The sequence below is a fragment of the Harpia harpyja genome, chromosome Z (genome assembly GCF_026419915.1).
Source record: "Harpia harpyja isolate bHarHar1 chromosome Z, bHarHar1 primary haplotype, whole genome shotgun sequence".
Classification (NCBI taxonomy): domain Eukaryota; kingdom Metazoa; phylum Chordata; class Aves; order Accipitriformes; family Accipitridae; genus Harpia; species Harpia harpyja.
The window spans coordinates 35,350,407-35,361,409 of NC_068969.1; positions in this window are offsets into that span (position 1 = coordinate 35,350,407).

Here is an 11,003-nt window from a genome sequence, read left to right on the forward strand (position 1 = left end):
ACCTTTTGCATCACAGGTTTTCAATCAGAATTGGCAAAATGTATTTGATGGCAGTGAAGTTGGGTCCAGAAGAAGTATGTTCATCCTAATGGCAGACATAGCAGCCACTACAAGGTTAGATGGTTACTGTTTCAGGAAGATGGATAGGCAGAAAGAAATGTGTGAGTCCCTGTGTTCCGGAAGCACATACAAAGACTGTTTGCTGACAGGTGTATTATTTCCAGAGGATGGTTACTTTGCACTTCTTTTAAGTCTGTGCCCTTTTACAGATACCTCAGGTTGTTCATCCAAAAACTGAGACAGTAGAAATGGTTGCTGTCTTCTAAAGGCCAGAGTTACTAGCTGGGATTTGTATGGGGCCTTTTTCAAAAGCCATGCTTCGCTGTGTGGCAGGTTGGTTGAAAAAGCAACAGAAAAAAAATAAGTGTTTGCTGTTCACCTAAATTGGGCATTGCACCTGTTACCTCCCCATTTATATTTCCCGGGGAAAATATAAATATTTTATACTATGGCTTGAAGAAAAAAAATCCTTTATTCCAAATACAACTTTCCCACGTTTTGTTTACTCCCGTACCTCACTGATGTATGATTCTGTGAAAAGCTGTAGATTCTCATTATGTCAAGTACAGGGGGAAATGTCATGTTTTTCCCCAGTTCCATGCAGCTAAGTGCAATGAATAGCATCATGAGTGACAATATAATTACCAATCACCAAGAAAAGTATAGTACAGATATAATTTAATCCCCCTCATTCAAGCTTTCCCAAGAACAAAGTGTTCTAAACAGATTAAAAATTTAATTTTTAAGGGTAATACTAGTTTTAACAAGAGAGCTAAAACCAGAGGGTCTGCATAATAGGTGAAAAACAAACCATTAATGTTTCTGTTGCTTGTCTATTACTCATTATCTCTCTTACCTGACAGTGGATGGCAATTTCCATTTGGCGGTAAAAAGCTCATGTTTTCAGTAGCTCACCAGTAGCGTTACGGCAACAGTGTGTTCAAGGACAGAATTGGGAACATTCCAACAACAAATCTCTGTCATGGAGAGCAATCCATGGAGAAGAAAGGTACACTCTAAATTATATGAGTTTCCTAATTTAGCAAACAAAATATTATTAGTATATATACAGAACACCAGGGGAAAACAGGAAGGGGAAAATGACAGTGATTAGCTTATGTGTGTTATCTAAGGAGAGCATTGGGAGCGCTTGACATGAGATCTTAATTTGGACTAGAAAACCATGTTGCCTTCATCAGACTACAGCTGATTTGCCAAAGGCTTAAACCTAAACCCAAACTAATTCTGAGCTATGCTAACAGAAGAGGAAGGTAGGAGCAGGCAGCAGCTGATTTGGAGAGGGGAGAAGCTGTGGGAAGGGTTGTTTGTTAATCAGTGCAGAAAATGAGGTGACTAGAGGTGACAAATGAGGTGAAAAAGCTTAGTTAAGTATGAAACTAGGAGATACTTCCCTCATTATTCAGTTGTGCATTAACTGTCTCTGCTTGCCCAGGAGGGCTGCAGGAATGAAGCCTACCAAGTCAGGGTAGGCTGACCAAAAAAATCACAAAAATCTTCTGAAGAGGCAGGTGCTGGAACAAAAGAGTAGAAGTGGGGAAAGAGAGGTGAGAAGAGGAAATTGATGTTTCCTAGAAAGATTACACAGTTTCTTCTGTTACTTTGCCCTGTAACTGTAATTACTAAGGAAAGACTTTCAAACTGCTGCGGGGTTTAGCACTTCTAAGTTGCTGTGACAAAGAATTTCATTAGTGAAGGATTTTCAGGATTTGGATGTCTGTGTGACTGCCTTTGTCAGCTATGCAGAAATCCTCAGCTACAATTCCTGCCCTGAAGTGCCTGCACTGCATCGGAAAGCAGGAGTCCCATCCCAGAGTATCCAGTAGCCCAAGGGTTAGTATTGTGCCTGGGCTGACGATCTCCTGGTTCCCTCAGTGGACAGCATGTGCTTCTGGGACCGCATGTGGGAAACCTGCCGATATTTCTTGGTCTTCAATTATAAGGACCTGCTTTCTGCTGGCTCTGGGGTGACCCTGGGTTATTCTGTCCTCTGTTTTCTGTCTGCAGATCATTCCATCTCCTTTCACATAACGTCAAAGCAAAATTTGTACAAGAAGTCTTGCATTAGATTAATTGACATGGTTGGAAAAAGAACAGGCAAGTTCTCAGGCAGAGTTCTGTTCTGGTTACATTCTCAAGACTTTTTTCAGGTGGCTTGAACAAGGGCTTACATGCCAGAAGTTGCCTGTTTATCTCCAATTAAATTGCATAGTTTAATAAAGTAGATTATCTCACCATGTAAATCCTGGTTTGCTTGTATCTTTAATGGCCTTGGCTACAGCATTTGTGTATCACCTTCAGTCCTCAAGCTCTGGTCCTCTCAATTCTGTGCCTTATCTTGTCAGCTGTCCTGTTGGATTGGAAATGTACAGAAATTCAGAGAATTGTTCTGATCAAGAAAAGTAGGTGTTTCAGATAGATAGAGTGCTCTTAAGTATGTGCTTATGCCTGATTAAGTGACAGTAAGTGTTCTTCCTGAAATCGGGCCACATATTTGCCTGATTAAGGAAAGCTTTAGGTATGAAATTAAATATTTTGCTAAATTATGTCTGCTACAAAAAAACAGATGGGAAGAAAAGTAAATACAGAACTTGAGAGGACAGGAAATGGATGGTACACCATTACTCATAGAAGCCTAAATCAATGTCTTTTCCTTCAGCAGTTCAGTTTAATGAGCTCCTAATACCAAGCAGAATCTTTTTCAATAAACAAACCATTATATAGAAGTCAGTTTGGTTATAAATTGCGTCATTGATTTAATTGAGAAGGACACTTGCACAAAACCAGAGCATTTGCTCCTTGGAAGTAACATGCCTTTAATGTTTATCCTTCCTCCAAACTCACAGTTTTTCACACAAAATCCTGCTGGGAACACTCATGCTCATTTTAGACAGCCATACTAGTTGATGAGTTACCAGTCCTTTGCTTGAGATCCCTGCTCTATCTCTCAGCTTGCTGGAGGGATTATGCCTAATGCACCTCCAGCAGAGCCAGATGGGTTCATTTAAATATCCAGTGGAGAGTGACTTCAGCTGAACAAAGTGGGTTTGCCTGAAAGGAAACGGAAAAACTCAAGTGATCCTTCCCACTGATACAGCTGTGGGGCCAGTAACTCCTAGTGACTGACAGTGGTGAACAAGCAGGAGCAGTAATGTCGTCACTCGCTGCAGCTAGAGCTAGGTGAGCAGCTTTCAAACCTGGAATAATTTGATGTGAGCTGTCTGTGGACACAGTCTACAGAGGAGCACACCTCTCAGACCCCAGAACGTGTGCTTGGAGGATGCCTGCTCTAAACCATGAGCAGGACATCTCACTGGGCTGCTACATCCCATTCCCGTTCTTGCAGTAAATAAGAACAGAAAAGAGAAAAATATTAAATATACTTCTCATGTAAGAGTAAATTAACTTAAAATAGATTGGGCCACTGATTTCCAGTGAAGCTTGTGCAGTTGTACTAAGGAGCACTTTAGAAGCTTTTGAGCTTTTCAATGCTGTATCCGTAGGTTATCAAACATGGCAAAAAAAGCTCCTGAAAACTATTTCTTGTGAAATCAGCTTGAAAGAGAGCTTCATTTTCACAAGTGCAAGAAGGGGGTTTTAATCAGTATACCTCATCTTGTTAGGTTTTGTTCAGAAAGGTTAAAATTTAGATCTGTTCCCATCAAGAGTCCTAGGTGGAAAACCTCATTAATTTAACATACCTATGTTTAGAAAAAATTAATTTTCCTAATTAATTTTAAATTAAATTTTTCTCATGTTTGTTCAGTCGTTAATCATATAGGCAATCTGTTCTTCTGGAGTTCTTTACTCACTAAGTACTTTTGTGCATATTGCTACTTCAGTCAGTCAAAATTGATTTCTTCACGGTATTGAGTCTAAGTGTCCTTCATCAAATCATGGCTCTCAGCTCTCTTTCAGATGGAATAATGTAGATTTTTTTCCTTTTGTCACATAGCGATTATACCATTGTTTACTGCACAATTCACTATATATTTTTTTCTCATATGTAATTCAGATTCCTTTAGAAACTACTACAGTGCACAAAGGATACAGACATCTTTCTGCTGTAATCTAAATCATGATTGCTTTCATTCAGTATATTATTTACCCTCATATGAAGGAAAGCCATATCCTTCAAGTTATGGCAGAATAATGGCTTGGTTTGCTCAAAAAAAAAGAATCTGTCAGGGGAAAAAAAAAAAGACTTTTTGACAAAACTGTGAGCATATGTTCATCTTCTCAGTAGCATGAAAGATTCATCTGATATTGACAATCCCTAGTATATGAATTTCAGACAAGCCTGTAAGCAGAGAAAGTAGCAGTTGGTATCTTGAACTATTATGTGATTTTTCACCCTAATTAGAAAACAAGTGCTGTGATCAGGAATCACTCTATTGACAAAAGTCCTTGTTATATGGCAGAGAGCACGCTTTGCTGCCCTCTTACTTTACCACTATGCCTAACAGTATAATGTCAAATAATTTTAAGATAACTTATTTCACAATCTATTTTCAATTTTTCTGAACACATTTATGAGAAAGAATTGTCTCTATGGGTGTTCACATACTGTGTTAGTAATATCTGATTCACACGAGAGGAAATAGAAACACTGGCAAAAGGGAGTTATCCCATGAGCCTGCTGATTTACAACACTTAGGAAACGAGCACTTGTGTTTTCCAGCATTGCAAATGGTCGTGTCCATGGAACAAGACGTTTTAGTGCAATATATTCTCTAAAATCATTTGAAGGATTCCCGTTCCCTCAACAATTGTAATTATTCCTGCAAGTATCACAAAAGCAATTCCCACGCACAGTCAATTTTTTAATTGAAGTAATTGGCAAAAATGCACCAAACACTTCAGAGAGCGTATTGTTCCCGAAGGAAGACTCCATGTCATAACTAGGTAATTAAAACATGCCTGATGGAAATCAGGAGAAAACTTGGCTTTGGCATGACCTTACTGAAGCCAAAGGAGTAACACCAGACTAAACATCAAACAAACCTGTCTCAGCGCCCTTAGCTAGTGTGATTGACCCAACAGAGTGTGTTAGCAAAGACAGTACAACAGCATGTACACCTCAACCAAAACTATCTAAGTAAACAAACCAGTATAATAATAAAGTGTTACTCCAGATTTTGTACTGTCTGCAGAGTTGTGGCCTCTTGTGAGACTCTTGATGGAGTCCTAATTTCTTCTGTTTGGTTTTGTTTATTATTTTTGAAAGAAAACATAGCACTTCTCTATGCTCTGCCTACTGCCTCTGTCTCCTCTCTCCTCTTTTACACCTCTCTGGTGATGTCTCTAGATCTCTAGGATAATCTCACTTCAGTATTTTAAAGAGCTGTACTTGTTACATTGAATAAAAGTATTTTTAAGAAACACTGTTGTTTGCAATGTGTTATTGCATTCCTCTCAGCAAACAGTTCTAGCACAGTAAACATCTGCCTCTGTACGTAGTGTTTTAAAATGTATTTTTAAGGTACCAAATGAGTATATAATAATATTAATTGGGGGAGAGGGGTTCAGTTACCACAACTAAAACAAGTTAATTATGCTTTTGTATTTTTCCATTTATTCAGTTTTGAAAAAAATTCTATCCACCAATACATAATAAAGTAATAGAATTACTAGAATGACTTACATTACATTATACCATGCTCAACAATTTACATGCTAATGCATTAATATACAAATAATTATATATAGTAAGCAATCATGGCTCCTTCTTAATTTGAATCAGTTTTTGCTAGTGTAGGCTGAGGCTGGTCAGTACCAAACAGACATGACAACCAAAGTGTTTACCATTCCCGTTTCCCATGGAAAGCAAAATCCAAAACCATTTTTGTTTCAGATCAAGTCAAGATATTTCCGTTCTTTTTTTTTTCTATTAAAAAAATGGAGCAGCTAATTTTGTTGATTCCCAGGATCTCCAAAGACCCAGGAAAGTCCCCTGCTGTGGTCGATAGCACTTGGAAATGCCAGCAGCACCAGGAGAGGCAGGGCTCTCAGGTGTGCCCGGACTCCCAGCTGCAAAGCCTGGGGTTTAAGCTCTGAAACCACCTTCCCAAAACAAGGTCCCTGGGCTCGAGGTCTGCAGTGCAGCTCTGGGCTTCTAGCAGCTTGTTGAGCTGGCTACCAGAAAACTAAGTATGTTTCTTCAGTTTTACTGCCTGCCTGCCCGTATTTGGACAAAAGTTTATCAAGAATCAGTGCAGTGGAACATTTTAGTCAATTAAAATGAATATTAGTATTCTGTGACCATAAAACTTTCCCCTGGTAGATATCTAGCTAGCCGAACTGTCAGTGAAGTATGGGAGAGGGCTGGGTTGATAGAGATCCTGAGAGGGATACCAAGAAGTATGATAAACTAATATGCTATGTGTATATGCAAACATCTTCTCTATTTTAGAGTAAACTTTGTGCTGCATTGATGTATTCTCTACTCTGGTTTTCTACCCTACTTCACTGTTAACATAAAAATTAACTTCTTGGTACCAACAGTTGTTTTTATATCCAATTAAAAGTAGCCAAAAGGGAGGATACTGTGACATTTATTAAAAACAAATCTAATTATCACCCAAAAAGTGCTGTTCTAAGAACTGGTACGATACACTTTTTTTTGGTAAAAGATTTATGTTGGCTATCATAAGCACAACAGTACAATGCAAGCAAGGACGGAAGGCGGAATAAGAAAGTGTACATGAGAGCTGCAGAAACCGCAGAAGTGAAGATGCTCCAGCAACAAAATTGATGAACCACACACAAGTGTACACCGCCTCCATATCTTATATAATTCACACAACAACAGGTCTGAGACGAGCAGTAACCTTCCCAAAGAGTGGGTGTTCAATATACATGCCTTTCGGAGACTATTCGGCAAAGACCGAGTATTAACAATGTGGGTGAGGTGCAGAGAGTAAAAGAAAACAAAGATAATTAGAATCACACTGCAGGAAAAAAAAACAGTCTGTGGACATTCTCTCAACTTAGTTTTTGAAAGACAAGGTTAAAGAGTAACTGAAGAACCTGCCCTTGGGATGTTGTTTGTCTTAGTGTCTTATTCATACGATTCATCCAGCTCTTAGTCATGCTGGTATCTAACCAATCCTGTCATGCACTTGTTAGAAGTAGAACAGCACAAATCTCCTTCACATTCCTCCTGGAAACTTCTCTCTCCTGTGATGCCTAAAAAAGCCCTTCACAGCATCAAAGATGCTGGTGCCCTGTGACTGCTACTTATTATACCAAGCATGATGGATTGTTTTGCTGTTACTTTGCCCTCACCTCCCCTATTTGTTTGCTGCCTTCACCTGTTGTCTTTTATTACATGCAGAGACAACAACGTCTTTGAGGCAGCAGGTGCCTTTTTAAATAGATGAGTACAGGACCTTGCACGATAACAGCACTACAGCCACCGCAATTAAGTGTTTGCGAGGGAGACATGACAGTTGCTGCAGGTACCAGGTCTATTGTATCGTCCACGTGTCGCCACCACAAAAAGTTAGCGTGCCCAAAGGCAGTCAAAACTTCTGCAAAATGTTGTCTAAAACTGTTACAGAGTGCTTTTGTGAGAAGCAGCATTCCAAGAAAATATCCTTGGAATGTTGAACATATCAGCAGGCAGTCCTGTCATCCACAGGTGTGCTTAAGGATACTCCATAAGCATCATCAGAGGCACCAAGCAGCTAAGCAAGACTACAGCACAGGAAGGCAATGGGAAGTAGTCAGCTTGGCTTCACTAAGGGGAAGTCATGCTTGAGCAACCTGATGACCTTCTACAATGAAATGACTGGCCTGTTAGATGAGGGAAGAGCAGTGGATGTTGCCTACCTGGACTTCAGTGGGGCCTGTGACACTGTCTCCCAGAAGATCCTCATAAAGAAGCTGTTGACGTATGGGCTGGATAAGCAGGCAGTGAGGTGGGTTGAAAACTGGCTGAAAGACCAGGCCCAGAGGGTGGTGATCAGTGGCACAAAGTCTAGCTGGAGGTCAGTAACAAGCAGTGTACCCCAGAGGCCAATGCTGGGTCCAGTCCTGTTTAACATCTTCATCAGTGATTTGGTTGATGGGGCAGAGTGTACCCTCAGCAAGTTTGCAGATGACACAAAACTGGAAGAACTGGCTGATATACCAGCGGGTCTTGCGGCCATCCAGATGGACCTGCACAGGCTTGAGAATGGGCTGACAGGAACTTCAACAGTTCGGCAAGGGGAAGTGCCAAGTCCTGCACCTGAGGAGGAACAAACCCAGGCACCAGGACACGCTGGGGCCACCCAGATGGAAAGCTGCTTTGCAGAAAAAGACCTGGGGTTCCTGGTGGATACCAAGACCAATGTGAGCCAGCAATGTGCCCTCGCCACAAAGGTGGCTAACAATAGCCTGGGGTGCATTAGGTGAAGTATTGCCAGAAGGTCGAGGGAGATGATCCTTCCCCTCTGCTCAGCACTGGTGAGGCCACACCTGGAGTACTGTGTCCAGTGCTGGACTCCCCAGTACGAGAGAGATGCAGACATACCAGAGAGAGTCCAGCAAACGGCTGTGAAAATGATGAAGGGACTGGAGCATCTCTCCTATGAGGAGAGGCTGAGAGAGCTGCTACTGATTAGCTTGGAGAAGAGAACACTCAGGGGGATCTTCTCAAGGTATACAAATATCTGAAAGGAGGGTGCAAAGGAGACTTTCTAGTAGAAAGGCTCTTTCTAGTAGAGGTCAGTGACAGGACAAGAGGCAGTGGGCAGAAACTGGAACAAGAGATTCCCTCTGAACATTGGGAAACACTTTTTCACTGTGAGGGTGACCAAGAGCTGGCAGACGTCACCCAGAGAGCTTGTGGAGTCTCCATCCTTGGAGACATCAAAAATATACCTGGATGTGGTCCTGGGCAGGTGGCTTTAGGTGACCCTGGTTGATCAGGGGGGGTTGGACCAGATAACCTCCAGAAGTTAGTTCCAACCTCAGGCATTCTGTGATTCTGTGAAGGTGTCCTAAACTTGCATGAAAATCAAAAAGGTTCTTTCACCATGCTTTGAAGTTTCATAGGATTTTAGTAGTAACCTGAAAGCCCCCAGTAAGGAACAGGAGTCCTATGAGACAATGAGGTTAGAAAAATGGGACTGAAGGAGCTAAGATAACCTCAGAGAAATGCTACATAGCAGCTGTGAGAAGAGATTGATTCTAGTATTTGACAGGAATTTTTTATTTTGCAAATTTTTTTCTGATTTCATAGTCGGGAGCCTACACCTTGGCTTTGTTGGAATAAATTTTTCATATTGAAGGTTGTTGGGCGCTGAGGCTGATTCCAAGCCACTCTGGAAAACATAACATAACCTACTTCTCAGGAAACAAATCTATATAAAATGATGTTGCATTAAAGCAGTGTTGCAGATAAACTTTTCATTTGCCTGCTGCACAAGAAAATCCCAGGAACTGGGACTTGTTTACTGCCATGTTCGTTTGGTGGTGGGCAATGTCAAGCATCAAGAAAGAAGAAAATATCTTTCCTGGCAGGCTTTGACCAGATTGCTTCTGGCACGGAGCAAGCAGCAGAGAGACAATCCATGATATGAGGTAATCCCATATTGACATGGGGGCCTACATCTCCAACAGGGTCCATGAGTACTCCTGCACAGGAAAAAAAACTCATCGTAAAAAATTTAGCCAGCTGGATGGATTTAGGATTGTTTAATAATAAAGAAGCCTTGTGAGAGAACTGGGACCTCTTAGTCCTCCTACAAGCAGACAGGACCCAAATTCTTTTTTTGCCTTTTGGCAGTTTTGCCATCCAAAGCAGCCAGGGCTTACTGCAGAGTAAAACTTGAATACACCTGAAGGAAGCATGTCTTTGGGCTCACCTTCTCCTAGTTCCCGCTAAGGCTTTTAAATTCATGCCCCTGGGCGATGGGAAGCAGCGAGGTGGTGAAGAAGGGTCTTAGGTGGGTTGTTTCTGCCGCTCACTAAATGTAAAGGCAGCGAGTAAGTACAGCCGAACGCATCTCAGTGTTGTCTCTGTCGTGAGGGGTGGTAGCCACACTCTTCACCAGGCGGGAAACGACTGGAGCTGCTGTGGGATGGGAGGGTGTGGGCCACATAGGTGTGGGAGGGGAGACGGTGTGGGCGTGGGGATGTGTAAGGGTGTAGGGGTCGAGGTGGTGTGGAGGTGATGGGGTGTGGGAGGATGTGAGGGGGTGAGCGGGGTGTGAGTGAACGTGGGGGTGAGGGGTTGGGGGGTGAGCAGGGGTGGGGGCGTGGGAGAGAGTGAGGCTGCGGGTGGGTGTAGAGGCGTGTAAGTGCGTGGGGCGCATGGGTGTGAGGGGGTCTGGGTTTGAGGGGGTGCGCGGATTTGGGCGTGTGGAGGGGGACGGGGGGAACGGGCTTGGGGGGTGTGGGAGCGGGCTTGAGGGGGTGCGAGGCGGTGGTGGAGGGGCTGTGTGTGGGGGGGTGGGCGCGAAGTGGTGTGGGGACGGTTGTGAGGGGGTTGAGGGGGGCGTGACGGGGGGTGGCGGTTGGCGAGGGGGTGGGCGTGAGGGGGTGTGAGGGGGAGCAAGTCTGGCGGCCTCGCCTCGCGTCGCCTCCGCTCCGCTCCGCGGCCCCCCTCCGCCCCGCCGGCCGCTGTCGCCGGGGGGCGCCGCCGCGCTGCCCGCTCGGTCCCCGCGGGCCGGCCGGAGCCCGGGCCGGGCCGGGCCGGGCCGGGCCGGGCCGCCTGCGCTCAGCCCCGGCGGGAGGTCCCGTCCCGTCCCGTCCCGTCCCGTCCTGTGCCGCCCCGCCCCGCAGGTGAGCCTGGGGCGGCGGCCGCTCCGCGCCTCCCCTCAGCGCCGCCGGGGCGGGCGGGAGGCAGCCGGGGAGCCCGCTCCTCCCCGCCGTTTCCCTCAGGGTGCGCGCTCCCGCGGCCGCGCCGGCGGCCGCTGGGCGGATCGTGCGGGGGC